This window comes from Leptonychotes weddellii, chromosome 3 (assembly GCF_054177405.1).
Source record: "Leptonychotes weddellii isolate Sample4059 chromosome 3, ASM5417740v2, whole genome shotgun sequence".
Lineage (NCBI taxonomy): Eukaryota > Metazoa > Chordata > Mammalia > Carnivora > Phocidae > Leptonychotes > Leptonychotes weddellii.
In genome coordinates, this window is record NC_138371.1 from 125,531,330 (window position 1) to 125,555,323 (window position 23,994).

At 41.4% G+C, this 23,994-nt stretch overlaps 1 protein-coding gene across 1 annotated transcript in view; it reads left to right on the plus strand.

Annotated features, from left to right (window-relative positions):
• The window catches only part of LOC115941930 (uncharacterized), a 205,740-nt gene that overhangs the window by 161,589 nt on the left and 20,157 nt on the right, over positions 1–23,994 (plus strand). The gene's annotated exons all lie outside the window — the stretch shown is intronic.

The window sequence follows — 23,994 nt, forward strand, 5'->3', positions numbered from 1 at the left end:
TGCCAAATAGCACCAAGCTTCACTGCTCCTGGTATTTCTGAAATGTTGAGTTTCCCCCCAAATGTGTGTGCTCCCAGCAAATCAACGCACATGAAGGAGGATCCAAATGTGGTTTGGTCTCTTTCTAATGCCTCTTTGAGTCCTGGTCAAAGTGGGAGAGACATTGTGGCCTAGGACCTAAAAAAAAAAAAAGCTTGACTAATGGTCAGTAGACTAGGCCTGTGATTTAAGGGACATTGGTTCACCTTTCCAGGCCTCAGTTTCCCATTGCAAAAGGAGGCAATTGAAGATGACTGGCGTCTGTGTTTTCAGCTTTGACTTTACACCGTGTTGTGAGAGGCAGCATTTGGACGTAGTTGGTATGATTTATAAGCCATTTTAGGTCAACCAGAAAGGGAAAATGTAAATCTTGAGAAATACAACTAACAGGGTGCCCATGAGACTCACGTAATCACCTCTCTTCCTGGAGAGATTAGGAAATTGTGGTTTAAACACAAAACGCCCTAAGTTGCAGTCCTGTACTCATTGATTTAAAAAAACAAAAACAAAACCAAAAAGAGCTAAGTCAGTATTTTCCTTAAAAGAGGAAAAAAAAAAAAAAAAGAACTATAAACAGTATGTTTTGAGGTGAAAGAAAAGTAAACAAGCATGAAAAAATGTTTATTAAAATTTTAAAACTTTCAGTCACATGACTGTTCTGGAACACAAAAGCCTTCCCTGTTTTTGTTACTAAGTGGCCTGTGATTTAAAGCTCCTGACAACACCAGCCGCTCACAATGACACTGTCCCCCCTTCCTCCCCGCACGGTCCCAGCAGACGCTCATTTGTATGTATGGTTTCAGCCTGTCTGCAGTGTCTGGCCAAAGGGACAGATACTAATGACATATGTTAATTACTATCCAACAACTTCCTTTCATTAGAGTGTTTATTAACATTCTCACTTCTGCCCATTGAACCAGTTGGCACGGGGGTACACTCTGGCAGCCCTGAGTTCACGTGCTGTTTTCACTCCGGGCTCTCACGATAGAAGAGATTTTTCCTTTTGGGTAACGAAATCATTTCTGTTTATATGTCAGCCGGAGAGCTTTCTCAGATGGCCGGAAGATGACACCAAAATGGTGACTGGGGAACAAATGTCTTGCTGTTGTGGCCCACCTTCAGGGTTGTTCTAGATGTATTTTGGTACCATACCAAGGTAGGTACCTGTCCATCCGCTTAGACATCTCTTCTGTATCATTAGTGGGCACCAAATAGCCCTTCTCCTAACTATATGCACCCAGAAGCTATGAAATAATTTGTGTATTAGTGAAACTATAAACTATCTTAGGAGGCACATCGATCCTAAAATTTAGGGGCACGGGCAGTGGGGAGCGGGGGCAGGGGGAGAGTAAGCTAGCCAGGGAAAGGTCTGAAAGGCCCAAACTGGATAACATGATGAACTATGAACAGACACATTTTCATATTTAACAATAACAGCACAATTAACCATAAAGAGCTCTTTAGATCTTTCCACGTCATTGATTGCACATGTCCCTTTAAGGTGCCCTGAGGAGGGAAATGGACAAGTCACCACCCAAATGACAAAGCAGGAATGACACGGTAAACAAGTGTTTTCCAGTGTTCTCACCCAGTGACATTCCCCAGCATCACTTGTCACAGAACATCAACCCTAGGAGAGAGAGCAGAATGCTAAAGAGGCCTTTCTTAGACAGTCGCTTTCTCGGGAAATCACAGTAGATTCCACTTTCAAGGGGATTGGAAGTTTTGTTCTCATCTGATCAGGCTGTCTTGCCACAAATATTAGACTAATGGTTTTTGTTTTGTTTTGTTGTTTTGTTTGCTTTCCTATTAAAGCACAGCTTTCAAATACCCTGAGAAGAGAGGTGATTTTGCCAAGGGAGTTTCGCAGTTGCAAAGGCCTTAGGGCTTTTGTAGCTTCTTTGTAAATTAAAGTTAAAACAAGCCTGGGCTTTGTATTACTAATCCTGTGAGGAGGCCACACTCCTTTCTCTTCTCGTTCTTGTGTCCCAGGCACCAGACCCAACCAGCTCCCAAGGTTATGTGATCTAAAGCCAAGGCCACGCTTAGTCACACTCTGCATGGGTCTGGTGTCAAGGAGCTCTGGGAAGGAAAGTCTCCCACATTGCGGGGGTGGGCAGATAGTGGAGTACCACCAACACTGGGGACGATGCTTTAGTGAGAGGTGTTCATTTGATCCACAAATATTTGTTACCTACAAACAAAGCTGATATTTAGCTGTTATGCACCAGTATGATTGTATCTCCTAGTTTTTAAAACATCAAAATACTTCCATACTGATGGTTAAATGTCACTATCCTGAGCCTTCCCAGTATCCCTGTTTGCCCCAGACATATCAATCCCCTTGTACCTCCCGAATTCCCTAAGACCAAGCACCCTCTGAATTCCCAAGATCAAGTACCTGCAAGATTTGCACTTAGCCCCACAGGGGCCTCTAGGACTCTGCTCCAGGACCAGAGCTCACGTTGTGTGGAAGGGGCATGACCACTGACATGGGTGTAAATAGCTAGACACTCAGCATGGCCTCTAATATCCCAGCACTAAGCTGGGTATCAGTGATACACAGAAGAATAAAACATTGACCCCTGTCTTCCAGGATCTCCCGGCCTGGTGAAGACTACCACAAAAAAAGCTTTCTGCTAAACCCCAGGAATTTTGAGATGATGCTATGTTGGTGAAACTGCTTTGCAGACTTGGACACTAGACTATATCAACATGCTAGATGGATCAAGTTCTCAGGGACAGATTCACATCAGTCAAGCTCTCGAGAGATGGCCGTATAAACCAAAATCACAATTTATTAATTTGTGATGAGAAATGAGAACTTCTAAGCAGAGCGGACATTTGTGTCACCTTGACTAACACATTCTCTCCCAGTACGAAACAAAATAGGAAGACAAATGGTAATGAGAACACAGCTTGAGTACACAGCCTGAGCAGGGGATTTTAGAGGGATGGTTTTAATGTCAAAGGGTGTCACATTTTCTTAAGCTCATGTCTTCATTTCCTCTTGGGAGATGAACCTGCCAAAGAGATAGGACTGGATGTTCCTGTCAGCTCACCCATGCCCTCTCCCCTTGGCGAGCTCTTCCCCTCTGACTCCCACTTTCTCTTTCCATGCAGACCTCCTCCCTTGGTTTAATCATTCTATCTTTAGATTTGTTAATACCTTCAGCTAGGCTCCAGCCAGACTCTGTTGGTTTCCTGTCCCTCACTTGGAAGCTTTCTCTCTTTCAGGTGCCCCACACAGATCCTGCTGTTTGGGTTAGATTGTTGTCCTTTAACTCTTTGCTTCTCAGATTTGGCTAAACTTCGGAGGCATTGAAGAAATCTTAAAAAATATTGGTATCTGGTTCCCACCCCCAGGAATTCTGATTTAACTGATGATACAGGGTGCAGTTTGGCCATTGGGCTTTTTTTTTTAGACCTCCCCAAAATATGCAACCAGAATCCGGGGCTCCAGAAGAGTTGAAATTCGAAGAAAAGAGCTTTGAATTTGAACCAAGTTTGAGAACCACTGATACCACTCTCAGAGTCGGAGGATGTCTTGACCTGCACCAGCTTTTACCACATGCCAGTGCTCTGGTCCCAGTGTGAGCTACTGATTTATTTGGTCTGGAGTGGGAGCCAGGCATGGGCATTTTACAAAGCTCCCCAGATGATTCCGTTGTGCAGCCAGGGTTGAGATTCAATGGTCTAAATGTTAATTTCACTGAATTTTTGGTTTCAGTTCCTCCTTGGACTTGGCATTGCACAGAGGGGGGAAATAGAGAGATAATTTGTGGGAAAGGTCCGTAGAGGTGAGTTTTTCCAGAGGAACAGGAGGGGCCTGGGTGTGTAAGCCCAGTGGCGTCAGCAGGACAAATACGTGGGAAGATGGGGTAGAGGAACTCAAAGTAGGTTTCTTTATGTCTATACTAAATGTATGCTATTTCCCTGCCATGGACATGGATTGGGATATATACTCTTTTTTTTTTTTTTTTTAAGTTTTTTTTTTTTTTTTTTTTTTTTATTTGAGAGAGATAATGAGAGAGAGCACATGAGAGCGGGGAGGGTCAGAGGGAGAAGCAGACTCCCCGCCGAGCAGGGAGCCCGATGCGGGACTCGATCCAGGGACTCGATCCAGGGACTCCAGGATCATGACCTGAGCCGAAGGCAGTCGCTTAACCAACTGAGCCACCCAGGCGCCCTTGGGATATATACTCTTAAGGAGTATCTTCAAGTAACTTCATTCGAAGTCAATAAAGTCAATGGGTGTACTTGAGGCAAGTTTGGTCTGCTGTATACTTTTCTATGGGAAACTGACTTCTTGTCTTCTTAGAGTACTCTTTTGGCTGCTCCTCTGTGCTTCCCACCTGAGCCCTTTACTTTCTGAAGATTGCCATCTTGAAAGAGGTGTAGCCACATTTTGGTCCACATTCTCTTTAACAGTAGCTTTGTTTAGCAGAGAAGCAAGAGACTGGGGACTCCCAGCCTGTCATCTTCTTAAATAAGCTAAGGATTTTCCATTTTCCTCACAATTCCCTAATTTCCTGTTGTCGTTTTTAACCTTTCCGAAGAACATTTGTATACAATTCATTTGGGCTTTCTGGGTGTTTGTAGCCTTGTCTGATTGCAGGGCATCTGGGAAAGCCATCAACTTCACTTTGTAAGCAACTTAAAAAAAAAAAAAAAATGCATTCCGAGGAGAGGAAAAGGCCATGGGCAGGGCCGAGGCCTACTCCAGTGCCTCCACCCTTCCTTCTCCTGGGACTGCCAGTCATGGGCCTTGGAACTCACTGAGTTTGCATAGGGACAAGGGGACAGAGCAGGGCCACTGTGCCCATGACACAGCATGATTCTAAGGGAGTCTATGATCATGGTGCCTCCAGCCCCCTTCCCCCACTGCCCTGTTTAGCAGCCCCAGCAGAAGTCCTGTTCTTTGAATTTCACCTGCTCTGGGGCCCCAGATTCCGGGGCGCATTTGTGCTTCTGACCCATGCAAGCACCAGAAAAGTCCTTTGTTTTCTTTGGGCTTCATTTGTTCATCTAGAAATAGATAGGTGTTTTCCAGGTCTCAGCATTTTTTCAAAAGTCATTTTCTCTAGGCCTGTGGGAGCCGGCTATTTGCAGGACAGAAATAATTTGCATATAATCTCTCTGAGAGACTAAAGAGAACATTAATTTGAAGACTTGGATAGCCAGATCTGAGGCTGGCTCCTTCACTCTGGCCCCTCTGTTTTACCCATTTCAGATTAGGATCCCTTGAAGCTCTCCCCTAGCTTCTTCACAGGAGGATCCAGTATCTCTCAGCAGCAAGGAAAGCCCCTCCAAAAAGCGTCTCTCTCTGTCATTCAAAGAGGATCCACGCTCAGCTTTTTATAATCTTATAAATAAATATCCATAATTAAATGTGATCGTGGAAAACAGCCCTCTCTCTCACTGTAACAGATAAGTTACAAATCCGGATTGTCTTTGTCTTCAGAAACCCGCAGTGTAGACGCACATAGGTTTGTTTTCCAGCATTCGCATGGTCATGCATTATCACTGCCTCATTGGTCTCATCTTGAACTGGTCACTGTGGGACGCTTCTCCAAACTTCCAGACGCTGTAATGAATGGTAAGCCCAGATGAAAGAGAATCGGATCCTTAGGAGATTGATAGGTATCCGGTGTGGTGTGGTGTGGTGTGTGTGTGTGTGTGTGTGTGTGTGTGTGTGTATACCCCTGAGAGGTAGTTCGACTTCCTTGTTCAAAGACATTTATTTGCTCATTATTCAAAGTAACAAAAACTTCCAGGAGGCAAATGTGCTAAGAGCAGTTGCTCTTATCTTGTTGCATGCCCTCTTTTCTAAAAAGAATCTCTTGTAATTGTTCGATGTTACCCTGGAAGACCCATAAAGATTTCGGTTAGAAATGTAGACTGTTCAAGCTAACAGACACTATAGAGATCATCCATCTGACGGCGGCACCAAGCTTCTACACATGAGGAAGCAGAGATGTCAAGTCACACAGCAAGTTTGTGGCAGGGAACACCCAGGTCCTCTTGACTATGTTCCCCCCGAGAACCTCAACCCCACACTGTCATTACAGACATAACCCTGTTTTCCCCATGCCTCCCCTACCTGAAGCTGGACGGCATTGTTAGTAATGAACCAAATTTCACTACTTCATTCCCATTCCAGCCCAGCCAGGATACCCTCAATTCTCTGTAACACGTCTCCCCAGTTTTCTGGAAGTCTTCATATACTCACGGACAAATTTATTCTGCTGGGTCCACCAGGACACTCTTCCCCACCAGACACCTGTGGGCACCGCTATCTCATGCCACAGCACTGGAAAGCGGTGATGTTCCCAAAATGTTAGAGTTGACCTGACACTGGTCCCACCTCCTCTCAGAAAGGGTCTCCCTCACCTTATAGTTACATAGCAGCCTCAGGGAAGCTGCTCCCTCTGGGCTCTGGTCTTTTCTCTAAAGGACTCACACAGGAGTCTTGTGTGAGTTGTAAGTGACTAAGTGTGGATGTATGTGTGTCCATGAAACAAAAGCGAGTAACAAACATTCTACTGAGAACTTTAATGACAAAGACTTACCACAGGGTCAAGATGCCCAAGTGAGGCTCCTGATCCCCTTAGAATGAATCTCTTTGCAGAAGGCTCCTCGGTTGTTTGTGCAAATAAATGTCTTCTAGGCCTACCCCAGTGGTTTAGGATCTATGCCCATAGTTGAACTCCAGCTTAGATGCAAGGTGGATCCCTATTATACTAGTAGTTTTCTTCTTCGAAGTACGTAGTGTTAATTGAGTATTAAAGGATTCAGTTGGCTTGAGGGGCGGGGGTGTGATCTGACCTTTGCTATGAATGTGGTCCAAATAAGACCCCAAGCAAGACAGTAGCTTTCCCCCATTGGCTCTGCTGGTAGACAGCAATGGATCCCGGTTTTGTGAGGCCTGAAGCTTGTATAATTTTTGGCATCACCTTTAATAAAAAGAGTACAAAATGCCGAATACAAAGTCAGTGCAAAAATGAATCTTGGTTTACAATGAGTAAAGAAATCACAACAAATTTTAAAGTTTAAAAAGCTGACCAATAATAAAAACTATAAAACCTAAAAAAATATAATATCTTTTATTGTTCAACTGCCTGGTACACCTCTCTAATTTCTTTTTCACTACTACTTCTTCTTCTTCTTCTTTTTTTTTTTTTTTCTGCATACTTATTGCTTCTTCTTCTTCTTGGCCAGGATTTTGTAGTACCATTTTTTATAGTGATAATGCATAACTTAGACTTTCCCCTAGCATGGCTGATGGTAAATTGTATTTTATTACTGATAGTTAGAAAAGTTTCTTTTGGCTTTATAACATGTTATTGGTCATCTTATGTAAACTTTTAGGATTGGGAGAACTTCTATCAAATTTCTTTCATATATGAGCTGTAAGATTTCAGGTTGGTTCAAGTTTGCACAGTAACTAATCTTCAACAGTCTTTGGATTGGTGACACTCATTAACTGGTGTCATGAGGGATCCATGCAAGTGAAGCGACCTGAAGCTTAAGCCTCCTTTACCTCCTACCCTGGCTTCTCTGGAAAATGAGCAGAGAAATGCTCACTACATCCACTTCTCCTCCCCACCCCCGACTGGCCACTATGCTGGGCCAACTCTGCAACCATTGTTCACATAACACCAGAGTCCAGGATGTATGTGTCTACGGCAGCTGTGGCAGAGATGAAGAAACTGGTCTCGAGCTGACTGTTTTCTGATGCTTAAAGCACTTCCAGCTAATAAGTGGATACATTTACGTTGGATCAAGTCACTAAGGAAATGTTAGGAATGAATTAAAGTTCTTGGGGTGTCACAGTGGGGCATCGTGCTCACTGTGTGTTTCTTCTTGAATCCAGCAGTTTTCAGATAGTGCTACACAGAACTCTGCGTTTCCAGAGGTTCTTCAGGGGCTGCCTAGAGTAAGGATGGGGGAAGGTGGTAGAGTGCTCAGGGCAAGGAGTGGCTCGGTGGGCAGGGCCCTGGGTCCCCCCTGTCCACCAGATTCAATCAGATTCAACTGTCCTATATCCTGAAAGATTTCCATTAAATGGAAGTTTTTTGCTTAAAAGAAAAGTCTGGAATTTTTTTTCCAATCAGTTCATTTTCCTCAAGAACAAGCATTAGGCACCCAAGATGTGCACTCTGCCATTTAGAAATATTGTTCATTCATTTGCCAGTGATTACTAGTCAAAACACTTGCAATTAAATAATTTTTTTTCTGTTTTGTGTTTCACGACTACATGTTCATCTGATATGTAGGTCAGTTTGTTTCGGGGTTGGATTATTTTTGCTTTACTTTGCTTTCAAATTTTTTGCTGTTCAAAATGCAATTGTTTGAATAAAAGTCATTTTGTTTCAATTACTTAACACAGATACTCTGGGAACATCAACAGTTTCTTGGTACAGCAGGGACACATCCACTGTTGGCATTTAATAAGGTGGTTGTGTTTTTGGTTTTTTTTTTTACCTTTCCATTTTAACTCTCAGAGTTATTCCTGTATTCACTTGAGGTTTGCCCTAGTATTTTTCTCTGGATTTCTTTATCAAGCTCTACATTTTGCCAACTTTTCCATTTAGGTGTTTGCTTTTGTAAGGTGATTTGCAAATGAGAAATGATTAGCATTTTTCAGATGTTGTTTGTTACTTTTGTGCTGTATCTTCTTCTCTTTTTTATAAAGGTCACAGGACATGGATTACCTTTCCCTCTTTATTCTTCCTTATCTTTAAGAACTGGTCAGGAATTACATACCTGAGGCAATTAGTGAGTCAATTTATGCTTGAACAAGTCGATACTTGAACAACTTGGTATTTCTGATTCCAAGTTTTCCTTCCTGGCTTTTTTTATTTTTATTTTTTCCTCTTCCATGGGTTCCTTAGGAGCTGATTTGGGTTCCTTCTCATATTCCACATGTTCTGCCTGAGACATTCCACCCACAACCACTGCTCCAGAATCACAGCGGCAGGAACCATATCTGTTTACCTCTCACACTGTGTATACTTTCCTGAGTTCAACACCCATATTTTGTTTCCAAGAAACACACTTCATTTTTCCAAAAGTTTTTATTATTGAAATCTAGTTGACATACAATGTTGTATTACTTTCAGGCACAGAACATAGTAACTGGACAATTCTATACGTTCCACATGCTCAACACGGTAAGGGTAGTCACCATATCTCACCCAGCAACGTTGTTATAACATTGTTGATTGTATTCCCTGGACTGTACTTTCCATTTCCATGACTTATATATTTTATAACTAGAAGTTTGTACCTCTTAATCCCCTTTATCTATTTCTTTCATTCCCCCATCTGCCTCCCCTCTGGCAACCACCAGTTTGTTCTCTGTATTTAAGGTCTGTTTTTGTTTTTTGTTTGTTCATTTGTTTTGCTTTTAGATTCCACATGTAAGTGAAGTCATATGGTATTTGTCTTACTCTATCTGACTTATTTCTGTTAGCATAATATCCCCTAGGTCCATCCATGTGGTTACAAATGGCAAGACCTCTTTTTTTTTTTTTTTTTTTTTTTTTATGACTGAGTAATATCAAGGCTCATATTTTTAATGGCTAATGAGTTATCTCCAGGAAGTCCCCCAAGGCCTCAATATTAAGCTACCCCTTGCAATAAAGAATTAAGTTGCCTCCACATAATGAGATAAACCATTATGTTTGCTCTATAATGTTATTGTCTTTTGAGTCAAGTATAATGCCAATTCAATAATATTCCCTTCTCAGGGTCAGCCAAATACAAATGCTAAGAGCAAGTTTAAAAGAAAATAGCTATTATTAGAAGGAATCTGCTATATTTTAATTGAAGTAGTGAAACCAAGCTATGGCTCATTGCAATAAAGGTTTACCAGCCTTCTGGTGGTCTAACAGCCAATCCTCTGGTAGGGAACCAGGCACATGCCCAAGCTGTGTCAGGAACCATATTTATAAGACTTTAAAACATGGAATATAGCTCCCCTATTGGAAATCCCATTTTTGAAAAAAAAAAATGTGAAAACCTGTCCCTTTTAATTGGAATTTGGAACAAAATTATCTCTTCCTTTCATGTATCTGAAAGTCTAGATCATATCCCTTTCTTTACAGCCATTTACTCATCCCACAGATATTTGCTGCATGCTTTCTTGGAGCAGGCCCATTCTAGATGCTGGGAGACCTTGGAGACCAAGACAGGGAGTGGAGCTTTTTACCTTCAAGAAGCTAGTAAACAGGTACACAAGCACATAAGCAACATGACTTTGGAGGTGGTAAGCAAGGTTGGGAGATGAAGCAGAACAAGGGGAAGGAGTGTGATGGGGGGCCTAAGGGTGCTGTTTCAGGTAGAGGGGGAAGGAAGGAAGCATTCTCTGAGAAAGCAACCTTTGAACAGAAGCTTGAGTGAGGTGAGAAGGAGCTCTGCACAGATCTGGGGGAAGAGCATTCTAGGTGAGGGAATAACAAGTACACAGGTCCAGAGATGGGGATGAGCTTGATGTATTAAGGAGGAGTTATTAACTTGGTGTCCATGGATAGAATCAGAGGCCCTGAAGTTGAATGGGAAAAAAATTGCATCTCTCTTTTCACTAACTTCTAACTGAAATTTAGCCTTTCTTCCACTAATAAATATGGGCAAACAAACTGCAGTGTTTTAGCCGCATCTGTGACTCCATCACCCAAAGAAATCACAGACACTTTCATATCACATTATAGTTGTTGCAGATATCTGAAAATGTCATTTGTGCTCATCACAACTTCAAAATTATGATTGTTGTTAGAGCAGCTAGATCCTGTTATTCATGTTGACGAAGCATATCTATTATTTTATCACAAATTTGATTTTTTAATATTCTGGTAATCACACTTCAGGGCAGTTGTATCCTTTGTAATCTCGTGTATTTTACTTTATGAATTTAAAAACTTGCTTCTGAGAGGCGATCCATGGGCCTTCTCAGATTGCCGAAGGGATCCACAGCACAGAAATGTTGAGAACTCACATGTTCGAGGAGAGCCAGGAGGCAAGAGTAAAGTAGCAATTTAGTAGTCGAGTTTGACAGGGTAGGCAGGAGCCAGATCATCCTGGCTGGACAGGCCCCAGTCAAGAGTTGAGTGTTTATGTTAAGGGCAATGGGAAGTTAGTAGAGGCTTTTGACTGAGGGGTTTTTTGCTTTGTTTTGTTTTGTTTTGTTTTAAGTAAGCTCTAAGTCCAAAATGGGGCTTGAACCTACCACCCCAAGATCAAGGACCACATGCTCTACTGACTGAGCCAGCCAGGCATCTGTAGAGGCTTTTGAGTAGGGAGGCAACATGATCTGATTTAAGCATGAGGTCCCTCTGGCTGCTGTATGGGGAAAAGATTGTTAAGGTTCAGAGTGGTATCCCGGAGACCATGAAAAGACCAGCTGGAAGGCCAGTTGGAAGATGATGGTAGAGGTGGTCGAAGAGGTCACGATCAGTGATGTATTTTGAAGGTAGAATGGACAACTTGATGACAGACTGGATGTGCATGTGTGAGGAGAAAAAAGAAGAAAGACTTTCAGGTCTATGGCAAGTGGGTGAATAGCAGTGCTGCTTGTCAATATAGCGAGGGCAGGGGAGGAGTAGGTCTGGGAGTACGGGGTGAGGTGGCTATGGAACCAAGAGTTCTCTTTTAAACAGGTTACACTTGAAATGCCTACCCGCCATCCACATGGAGCTAACTGGGTAGGAGTTGGGTGTGACTGTGGAGCCTGGAAAGGGGATAAGGGTTGGAGAATGAAATTTTGGGTCCTGGCTATACAGTTGATATGTGAAGTCATGGGACAGAATGAGATCACCAAGGGAGAGAACACATCCAACATTAAGAGGTCTGGAACAGAGGGAAGGAGCTGGTAAAGCTGAATGAAGAGCACAGCATCGGAGACAGGAAGGTGGTAGGGATGTTTAAAGAAATACTGGGGAAGAAAGAAGTCATTTGAATCATAAAACACGCCTTAGTGCAGATGCCACACAATACTTTAAAAACTGAATTTTGTGACACAAACAATACCGGGGAAGCAGAGTATGAACTCCACTTGCAACTGTGTTCTAGCCATGGCCAGGTCCTAGATTTAAGCCTTGATATTTTGATGTGTAGGCCTTGGTTGGCCTGTAAGCATGTTATGTTCTTGGGCATACTGTTTGACCACTTAGCTCTTTTTTTCCTTTTTTCTGTCTATAAATTGAGATCCCTCCATAGTACCGACCTGTTTCACAGGAAGATTGTGAAAAATCTCACATCCCACATGAGAAAATGGATCACAATTTGCTTTGCAATATCAAGGTGTTAGACATCAGGGTGGGACTTCACCCGATTGTGTGTTCAGTATGGCTCTTATTTGGGTCCTGAGTTCACTGGTCTGCATCTTTACTATATGACTCTACTAGGCCCTGTTCTAGACAAAAGTGTGGAAGAAAAATTCACCTTTAGCTGTTTCATGTCTTTTTTTTAGGTACTTCTAGCCTTACTTTGTCAAGCCTCAAAGGATCTCCTGAGTCTGACTTCTTCAAGGGTTTCACATGATGACCACCTTTCCCAAATCTCTTTCCCCAGTGTGTAGTAAGCCTGCCCATTCCCTCAGGGCTGTGCCTAGAGATTCATGCTACCAACTCCCTGGCCCTACATCTACTTCACCAATAGGCACAGAGCCTGTGGGGGTTGTGGGAACAATCCAGTCCTTAATAGGTACCAGTGGGGATTCCTGCTTCATCCCCTACTCTTCCCATTATCTGTAACGCAGTGTGTCCCTGTGCTGTCCCTTCCCTGTTGTGTGGCTGATACACATCTCGGTCTCTTGCAGCTGTGCCCAACTTTCCCAAGTCACAGGATGCAGATACAGGAAGAACTTCAGGCTAGGGGGTAAGAGGCATGGGTTCTGATTCTATGCCACTACAAGCCTTGAGTGGGTCACTTAAATGCCGAGTCTCACCTTACACTTTTGAAAAACACATGGTCTAGATGAGCTACAGAGTCGCTCTCATTCCACCATACCACAGTCTGATACGGCAGACCAAACCCTGGTAAAATGTTAGCGGGCACTGACGGGGCTAATATGTTTCCTCTTTCTGGTCACACATTTGAACTTTACCTTGGGTGCCCTGAGGAATTTTGTCCTCCCCTATTCCCAAAGGTTTATTTCAATATCAATAGCATGTAAGTACTGGGGCAGGCCCACAAGAGTAAATGTATTTCAGATAATTGAGTCTTTTAGTAGACCTCAAACTACCTTCTCCACTTATGTCTATGGACAGTCCTGACTATGAGGACCAGTTATTTAAATGAAAGGGATATGGGCGTGGGTCAGGGGAGAACCATATGATAAAAAACGTTAGGTTTCAGGCCTATAGAGTACATCTCATTCCAGAGATGGATTGATGGAAAAACAGAAGACTGCAGATAAATGCTTGTGATCCCCCTCCCCCGCTGGCCTGGGAATGGCCTGACAAGGGTCCTTCCCCATTGACAAGAGTGGAGAGTCAAGATAATAGGGAAGTCATCACCAGACCACGTAGTCTGGCTCCCAGAGGGCAGAAAGAATGCTTGGGTCTCTGTTCAATCCAGAGGGATATCCTAGCTCTCCAGAGTCTGCCTGTCTTGGTGTTGTGACGGTAAGGGTGAAACCTGTTAAAAGCAAGAATTTACAAACGCTGCCATTCTCTCTGCATCTCCGGAATCATCCAGGCACCACTTATGCCCACGTTGACTCCTCTGATCTTTTTAAGGCTGGATCCTGGGGCCATTCCCAAATGTGCCAAAGGTCTAGAGAGAAGCCCCACTGAGGAGAATGGGGAGGAAAATGCCACCCACCCCCTCTCCTCCAGACCTGGAAAAGGACTAGCAAGTGGGACTGTAGAATACTGAAGAGTCTCCCTGGGGAGAAAAAGGACATCCACTATCAGGCTGGCTCTGGCCTTTGTGGGGAGAGTCCAAGATCAGACAAAGGGGGCCTGAGAAATAAGATCTATCACTTACATATTCAGTTCTCCAAAATGTCTACAATTTAATTAAGCAACAGAGTTGATCTTCTAGCTCTTGAGGAGCTCTTTTTAATTAAACTTTGCATTTCTTCTCTCTGCTCTGCAGAGACATTCCAGGGTAGCATTTGGCTTTGAATGAGCAGTGATTTTGGCCACCCACGATGGTTTGGAAAAGCCCCACTGCTGAGTTACCAAAATTCTTCAATGTGAATATCATCAACTTTTCATTTTCACCGATATCCAGAAACTTTCACTAATGTTAATGAAACATGTGTGCTATTTTCTTCCTTTTGTGGCTGTCTGCAAAATATCTCTGTGTTGAACTCAGATGTTGACTAAGTTTCAGGCCAGATTTCAGTTCTTCCATCTGTAAAATGGTGTCACAACTCTGACTCTTCATACAAAGTGATTTTACGCTTTGGGCAAGGAATAAAAAGCTCGTGACAGTGTGTGTGGCATGCCATCTAAAACATAACATCATGAGAAGCCTCGATACCAATCACCCATTACAGTGAGGAAGATGTCACTGTGGAAATTGCTTGAATCTAAAGTAACAGCTTCGATATTCAGAGTGGAGAGAATCCATTTAGGGTAAAAAGGACATTAAATGATGATGTAAACATTATTCTCATAAGCTATTCAAGTTCAACCTGAGACAGTGCTTTGCACACATTGAAGAAAGCTGATTAATAGGTAGGACTGAGCAAACTGATGGACAGGCAAGCAAGAGAGGGGTGAGATGACAAAAGATGGGTGAATGAAGGTGAACAACGTGGTCGTTGCCTTCCTATGACACTGATTGTAATAATTTGAAACCATGAGGCCATTTTCTGCTCTGTAGAAACATATTTCATAAAATTCTATGTTTCCGCCCAATTCTCTACCACAGATAGACATAATCCAAGTGTCTCCATCTAAATTCTTGGAAAAAATGAGTCAGAGCGGCATAAATTTCAGATTGGAAATAAAATACACACAAGTAAGGCAGATTTCTAAAATCCAAGATCAACCTTGATGGACCTGTGTTCAAAATATTACTATAACCTTCCCAGCAAGTTTTATTACACGATGTTATCTTAGAACATGGCAAAACAACTCCTAAAACTGATCATTGGAATTTTTCTTAACATTTTGCAATATGGAAAGCCTGGTAAAACTCTTTGTTGCTCTACCATAACCATTAATATGTTGTGCTTTGGGATAGCTAATTTATTTTACAGCCAATGCTAATTAAGCCGGAATTAATTGCATTATAATGCATATATAAGAAACAGGAAATGTTAAGTTGAAAAGGAACCAAGAAGTTTTTCAAAGTTTGACTCTCTTCTTTTTGAATACAACCAATGATACATTCCTCTTTTTTCTTCTCTGTATGAAAGCAGCGTAATTCTGGTTGCTCTGTTTTGCTATCTTTGAGAGTTTGTTTCTAAAACTAGTCATAAGCAATTTGAAAATGTTTCTTTTTTTTATTCCTAAGGGAAAGCAATGGTCTCTGTAAAGCATGCTCTGTTTCAAAACTGATGAATGTTAAGATTATCTACATCATTAATGAACATAAGTGGCTTGAAATATTATACAGGGCAATCTGTTCTTCTTAAGGGCAGGACCAGGAACATAGCAACGGGGAAAATAAATCCATTCATAATAACAAATGAACAAGCATGGAAGAAAATTGCTGAGATCTCTTCCTAGCACAAAACAAGAAGCTAAACTATTGAAGGAAAAGAACTATTGGTAGTTCTAGAACCCAAAATGTAAATGGGATCCCGAGCCTCACTTTCACTGTGATTTTCCAAACCTTTGGAAACCTGACTTTCTAAGTTGGGCATGCTGACTGCACAAATACAATGGACTTTACTAAGTAGTTACAATTGATGTTATGATTACTCATCAACATCTTTAGCTAGTGGAGGTTTTGGGTAGCATTGTTTTATACAGGTCAAAGGCCATTAAAAATAAACTCCAAGATCTCATAACAAAACACATGTGAAGATCTTTCTGAATGTTTAATATGCATAGCCAATTAAAGAAGGTATCATTTCATGTCAATATAGGCAAAACATATGACAAGGGGCTTGGGATTGGAATTTGGATGGAAATTTCAGTGATAATTACTCTAAATGAAAATAACTAGTACATGTATCATTTGCCATTGAATTTGAAGAAGGAGAAAGAGGAGAAAAGAAATTTGTATTAGTTAGGATTCGATTTTCAGATAACAGGAATCCAAGTCCAACTAAATAAAGGACATTTATTGGCTCATGTCAAACTTCAAGTCCAGATAGGGAGCTGGACCCAGAGACCTGAGTATCATTTAGTATCTCTCTCTCTCTTTCATTCTCCTTCTCTATTGGCCTCATCTTTTCCACTATCAATGTTCTTTCCTCAAGACATAGGAAAGATGATGGTATATTTTTCTCTAGAGAAAAAGAACATGTGGGGCGTCTGGGTGGCTCAGTCATTAAGTATCTGCCTTCAACTCAGGTCATGATCCCAGGGTCCTGGGATCGAGCCCCTCATCGGGCTCCCTGCTCAGGGGGAAGCCTGCTTCTCCCTCTCTTACTCCCCCTGCTTGTGTTCTCTCTCTCTCGCTGTGTCTCTCTCTGTCAAATAAATAATCTTTAAAAAAAAAAAAGAACATGTATATGTATATCTTTATCTACACTTGTCAGGATGGCTAAAATTAATGACACAAGAAAGAACAGGTGTTGGAGAGGATGTTGAGAAAAGGGAACCCTCTTGTACTGGTGCAGCCACTCTGGAGAACAGTATGGAGCCTCCCCCAAAAGTTAAAAGTGTAACTACCCTACGACCTTGCAATTGCACTACAGGTATTTATCCAAAGAATACAAAAATACAGATTTGAAGGGGTACATGCATCCCGATGCGCATAGCAGCATTATTGACAATAACCAAACTATGGAAAGAGCCCAAATGTCCATCCGCTGATGAATGGATAAAGAAGATATAGGGTGCCTGGATGGCTCAGTTGGTTAAGTGTCCAACTCTTGGTTTATGGCTCATGATCTCAGAGTCCTGAGATCGAGCCTCATGCCAGGCTCTGCACTCAGAACTGAGTCTGCTTGAGATTCTCTCTCCTTCTCCCTCTGCCCCTCCCACTAGTGCACACTCTCTATCTCTCTAAAATAAATAAATAAATAAATAAATAAATCTTTAAGAAAAAAGAAAATATGGTGTATATATACAATGGAATATTACTCAAGCATCACAAAGAATGAAATCTTGCCATTTGCAACAACATGGGTGGAACTAGAGTGTATTATGCTAAGTGAAATAAGTCAGTCAGAGAAAGACAAATACAATATGACCTCACTCATATGTGGAATTTAAGAAAGAAAACAGATGGGGTGCCTGGGTGGCTCAGTTGGTTAAGCGACTGCCTTTGGCTCAGGTCATGATCCTGGAGTCCTGGGATCGAGTCCCACATCAGGCTCCCTGCTCGGCAGGGAGTCTGCTTCTCCCTCTGACCCTCCCCCCCTCATGCTCTCTCTATCTCATTCTCTCTCTCAAATAAATAAATAAATAAAAATAAAAAAAATCAAAAAAAAAAAAAGAAAGAAAACAGATGAACATATGGGAAGAGGGAAACGAAAAAAGGAGAGAGGGAAACAAGCCATAAAAGACTCTTAACAATAGAGAACATTCTGAGGGTTGATGGAGGGAGGTGGGTGAGGGATACGCTTGATGGGTGATGGGTATTAAGGAGGGCACTTGTTATGATGAGCACTGGGTGTTGTATGTAAGTGATGAACCACTGAATTCTACTCCAGAAACCAATATTGTGCTGTATGTTCATTGAGTAAAATTTAAATTAAAAAAAAAAGGAATTTTTTTTTTAATTTTAAGGAATTGACTCATACAATTGTAAATGCTGATATGTTCAAACTGCATGGTGGGTCAGGAGGATAGATTACCAGGAAAGAGCCAATGTTACAGTTCAAGTCCAGAGGCCATCAGGCTGCAGAATTTCCTCTTTCTTGGGGTACATCAGTCTTTTTACTATTCAGGCCTTCAACTAATTAGATGAGTCCCACCCACATCATGGAGGTCAGTTTGCTTTACTGAAGTCCACCTATTTAATGTTAATATCATCTAAATCTTCCTCACAGAAACTTCCAGAACATTTGACCAAAAATCTGGTCATCATGGTTCAATCAAGTTGGCACATAAAATTAACAATTACAGATGACTTCCAACAAACCTAGGCTTCAGCATTCTGAATTAACAACTCAAACAAAGAAAGTAAGCTTTTTTCTCCTCGTATCCATATACCAAACCCAAAGAAAGACCTTGATTAGACATGCTTTTATCCCATGACCATCCCAGAAATGCCACTACTATGGTTGACAGACCCATCAGAACCTCATGAAATGGCAAAGAGGCATTGGAAGCCCTTTGTAACTGTTCTGCCATATTGTTCACTGAGCTTACGACTACCTGGGACATATGAAGCCATCTTGTAGATGGGATAGTACTGTGTAAATTCCCATCCTGTGCAGTGTGGGATAAGAGATAGGTGGTAAGGTAGACCTAGAAGAGCCCATCTTTAAGTATGGGGGAAGGAAGTGTGTTTCAACTAGATAATCTGTGACCCATTCATTGATCACCACCTCAATTCTTTCCAGTAGGAACACAGTGGACGACAATAAATGCCCTGCCCAAATTAGATAAAATTGTTTGGAATCTTCTTTAGGTAATGGCAGGGCGCCCCAGGTTTCAGCATGTGGATATAAGTTGGGATGTGGTATAATTATTTGTTCTTACTCTTATTCCACTAGCCATATATATATTTGGAGAGTTGTTTAAATTTAGTTATTGATCTCTATTTAATAGTGATATAAATATTGATAGTTTTACTTCTAGTTATTTGTATTTGATCTCTAAAATAAGTTTATGCCTAAGTCAACAGTGTCAGAAAATATACACCTACAGACACCCATGGGGAAAATTTTCCCTCTCGATTTCAGATATACTTATGCATTTGTTGCACAACTGATTTATTTCTGTCTTTCCAAGTTGTTGTTTCCCCCCTTCCTATTGTGACCCACCCCTTTCATTCATTGATTCAATAGCTACAATGTTCCAGGCTCTGTGAAAGAGGCTAAGGGTATGTGGATGAACAAGGCAGGGGCGGTTCATAGGTATCCTATGGAGAAAACTGGATTGAAACAAGTCATTCTCGGTGTGACACTGGGACCTCAGAGCATGCATTTGTGTACTAACCTCACTCAGGCTCTCTCGGACTCTCACACCCTTATCTTCCTTTGCTCTACTTCTCTCACCCAGTGTGCTTTTCTTTTATCTTGCAATGTTTTATTTATATTTGAAAACTACCTAAATTCTTTTGGGAAAGAGGCAGAATATAAACGAATTAGCAGTTCTTATTTTGCAGTGTGAGTTCAGCTATTTTAGCCAATGCATTTTGTTATCTTAGTAAGATGCCCCATTAAAGAACCCTCTCAAAGCACATTACAGGTGGAATATATATACACTAGGTGGAATGTGCAGGACCCTTAAGTCTAGATTCTAGTCCCCAGTGTGGGCAGAATCAGATAAACAGCCTTCTTATGGAGATGTTTCTCAAATTTTAATAATGAGAACTTCTCTATTAAAAGAAAAGAATTGGGATGCCTGGCTGGTTCAGTTGGTTAAGCATCTGCCTTCGGCCCAGGTCATGATCCCAGGGTCCTGGGATCGAGCCCCGAGTTGGGCTCCCTGCTCCGTGGGAAGCCTGATTCTCCCTCTCCCACTCCCCCTGCTTGTGTTCCCTCTCTCATTGTGTCTCTCTCTGTCAAATAAATAAATAAAATTTTAAAAAATCTTAAAAAATAAATAAATGAAAAAGAAAAGAAAAGAATTATCATAAACCTCCATTATTGACTTATTTTTATTATGTTACTTAAATACATAAAGTCATAAAATAAGATATAAGCTCCTTATGTATCTAGCTATTATACAACTATAAAGCCAAAACACATTTGCTTATTAAATACAAGCAAGGCTGTGAAACTAGAATAAGCAAATCAACAATTTCAGTGTGATAAAGAATGCTGTGTGCTAGAATTAAATTTCAAGCACAGCCTCATAACCGATTTTATATATTTTTTGGTTTCCTTTTTGTGACTTCTATAGTACTGATGTGACTTCAATAATATTTCTACTTATACATATTCACCTATGTATACTTTTCAAGACAATATTAACATTTTCAAGACATTGTTCTTTTAGTTCAATAAAATCTTATACATAAGCAAAACTGTCAGTGAGAAATCCAGGAATTTAAATCCAAATTTAAAAGTAGGTCTCTAAAACTGTCTTGTTCTCTTGAAGATAAAGTTAACATCACAATGTAATTGGAACATACATTAAATGAATAACAAATTCAATTACTGCTTGAATAAGGAACAGAAAAATGCTTCACCGTATATTTGCTATTATGCTTGCTGCTAATGAATTTTTGCAAGTTGGTACATAGAATGATGGGATCTGCTTACAAGAGGAACACATCCTGATTGCAGTAGAGCAGATTCTTTTGAATGTAAAACTTTGACCATGGGATTAGTGAATCAACTCTCTCAGCACTTTCCTCTTTTCAAACTCCTGCAAAACTTTTGTCTGCATCACATCCTCATTGGAAGTACAAGTATTGCATGGATATACTCAGAGTTCGATGTGATTCTGATCATCCTAATTATTTTTTAAGATTAGCATTGAAATTAAAATGTAATATTAAAAAAGAATGATTCCAGACCCTAAGAAAACATATGCAACCCATAGCTTAAGAAATGTTGCCTTGTAGAATGCTTTTATATCAGGTTGACCCCTATGAGATAGAATAACAGCCTCACAGAGTTGAGACAAAGAGGCCATCCCCAAGCCCCAAGGCCAGGCTTCTTTCTCTTCTTTTCCTCTTCACCATGTGTCACCGTTTGCCCCCATCTGTGGACGGACTGATCCATGGTCCATCAGCTCCTGCCCTAGATGCCAAGGGGTCATTGTCTACCTTTACCAGATGTTCTGACAAAAAGAGGACTGAGGAGCTCTCCAACCATGCTTTTCACACTTTAATGTGCACATACATCCCTGTAGATCTTGCTCAAATGCAGATTCTGACTTAGTAGGTCTGAAGTGGGGCCTGAAATTGCATTTCAGAAATGCAATTTCAGGCCCCACTTTCTTTCTTTCTTTCTTTCTTTCTTCTTTTTTCTTTCTCTCTTTCTAGATTTATTTATTTATTTGAGACAGAAAGAGAGAGAGGGAATGAGCAAGACGGATAGAGGGCGAGAGAATCCCAAGCCGACTCCATGCTGAGCACAGAGCCCAACACTGGGCTTGATTTCACAACCCTGAGATCACAACCAGAGCTGAAACCAAGAGTCACATGCTTAACCGACTCTTCCACTCAGGCACCTCTGAAACTGCATTTCTTTTTTTTTTTTTTTTTAAAGACTTTATTTATTTATTTGAGAGAGAGGGAGCACATGAGAGGGGGGAGGGTCAGAGGGAGAAGCAGACTCCCTGCCGAGCAGGGAGCCCGATGCGGGACTCGATCCAGGGACTCCAGGATCATGACCTGAGCCGAAGGCAGTCGCTTAACCAACTGAGCCACCCAGGCGCCCTGAAACTGCATTTCTAACAAGCTTCCAGGATCCATACAATGCTTCTGGCTTCTGGCCCACGCTGGAGAAGACTGAGTCTAAGGCCTGTTGGCTGTCTTCTAGGATGCACCTTAGAGGAGGCAAACTTTGCGTCTTTTGTGCTAATTTAGGGAAATTTGCCTTAATCCTGTGTTTGCTTGGGACTATGGAATTTTGGCTTCTACAAAATGGAGCAAAGACTTATTAAATAGATTAAACAGATTACAAGAATCTTATGTCAATCTGGGAGAAAGCAAAGTTTTGTCAGACCCAAAGGATCTTTACATTATAGGAATTTTTCATACCACTAGTTGGTATGAAGTTTCTATAAGATTAATAGCCAAAGAATCAATAAATCAAACTCTAAAAATCCTGAATTACTTATAATTCTTAGTGGTAAATCAATAAATCGAATAATTTAGAAGTGAATTGAGTGATTTTACTTTCCTTTTGGGTTGGATTTCATTGACTGCCGGATCGCTTTAATGTGCCATTATATAAGCCTGTTCCCAGATTGGTATCTATGGTTAGGAAGTATTTTGATTTTTAATTAAATGCTGTATATTATTGGAAGAAACTCAGGACAAAACTATCTCCCTTCTGTGAAACCTATGAAAATCATCCTGTATCAGTTATAAATGCAGATGGCTGTGAGTGATGGAGAATCCAGTTCACTGTGGTTTTAGCAGATGGTGGGTTACTTTCCTCACACAGCAAGACTCCTGGAAGTAGGTGGCCTAGTAGGCTCAGTAATTTAGTGATGTCAGGGTCACTATCTTGGCAATTCTGGTCTTTTCTTCATCATCACAAGATGGCTGCCTCCGTTTTAGGTGTCAGATCTGCATTTAAGGGAAGAAGAAGGGTGATAAGGATGGCATCCTCCTTATCCACCGATTCAACCAAGATAGTCAAACATTTTTCAGATGCCCCCAATGGACCCCCGCTGACACCTCATTGGCCAAAATCATATCATGTGACCACTCCCTTCCCCAACTCCCAGTAATGGAAGCAAAGGAGTTTGGGAATAGATGATGAATCACCCAACCAATTGTTATTTTTTTAAATCTCCAAACTTTCCTTTAACTGAAAAGCAGAATGTTGTTCATCTTTTTTTTTTTTTTTAATGCTACCTCTCTGTTGGCAGCAATTGCAGTGGTTTAAAAAACATGAGAGATACATGAAATTTCTGAAAGGAACCTCAGCGTCCAAGGATTTCTGTTTAATATGAAAAGTAGAACGTAAAAGAACCCCACTACCTGAGTGAGGCTCATTCTAAGAACATGTGAACCGGTCCTAAGGTAAAAAGATCATAGGGTCGTCAACAAAGTCATGGAGGCATTCTTGTGGTTCCATACCCCCTCCCCCCACCGCCCACCCCGCCCGGGCCCAAGAGGACTGCAGAATTTAGCAGCAAAGATTCTCTTGCCCTCACTTAGAGCACGTTTGAGCTTTTAAAAGGAGAGCTTCCAGAAACATGATAATGCGACAGAGCTCCTCTCTCCTGGCTCCTTTGTCCTCCCCCCGACTTAGCACAGCAGACTACTGTTCCCAATGGGTCGGCATCCCACTGGAGACCTCAGTGTAGCAGCGTTCCCCCTTCCTGCAGGCCCCGGGGAGACCATCTTCATTAAACAGCAGAGGAAGAACACTGCAAAGACTCCAGCACTTGCTCAGTCTTCGATTTCTCGACCTCTTCTTTATTTTGACACTTTGATATGATCCAGTAGTTATTAGCATTAAGCTTCGCATATTTGATAGACTTGTTCTGAATTGGTCATGGATTCTTGACTTTGTCCTTAATTTCAAATTCTGCTTATAAGCATTAAGGTTTTTAGTGATTATTTCTAAGGAAGAGTTCACTTGGTCCTGCGCATTTATCTTTGTGGAGAGTCTTTTGTTTTCCAGTTTTGCTAGGCGTTCTGCATTTCTTACTTTTTGCAGAACTAAAATGGATGCTTTTTTGATGTTAGGCTTACCTGTAAATGGATTTCTTCATTTATTTGTATTTCAGGTGCTGCCATACAGGATACTGGTATTCTAAATCATAATTCCCGGCCTGGCCTCCACCACCCCCAGAGGTCAGCCTCAAACAGGATAAGACATATTTAACCATATTTTGAGTCTTCCCTCCTCAGTGTCTAAGATCTATGTTACTGAAGCACCAGACTATAATCACACAAAATTGTAATTTCAATAGAAGGAGAAAGTCTATTCATACATACTTAATTAAACAATAACATCTTTTTGAGACCTATTTTAATGAGTTATTCTTCCAGAAGTTTCTGTGTTTTAAAGAAGAT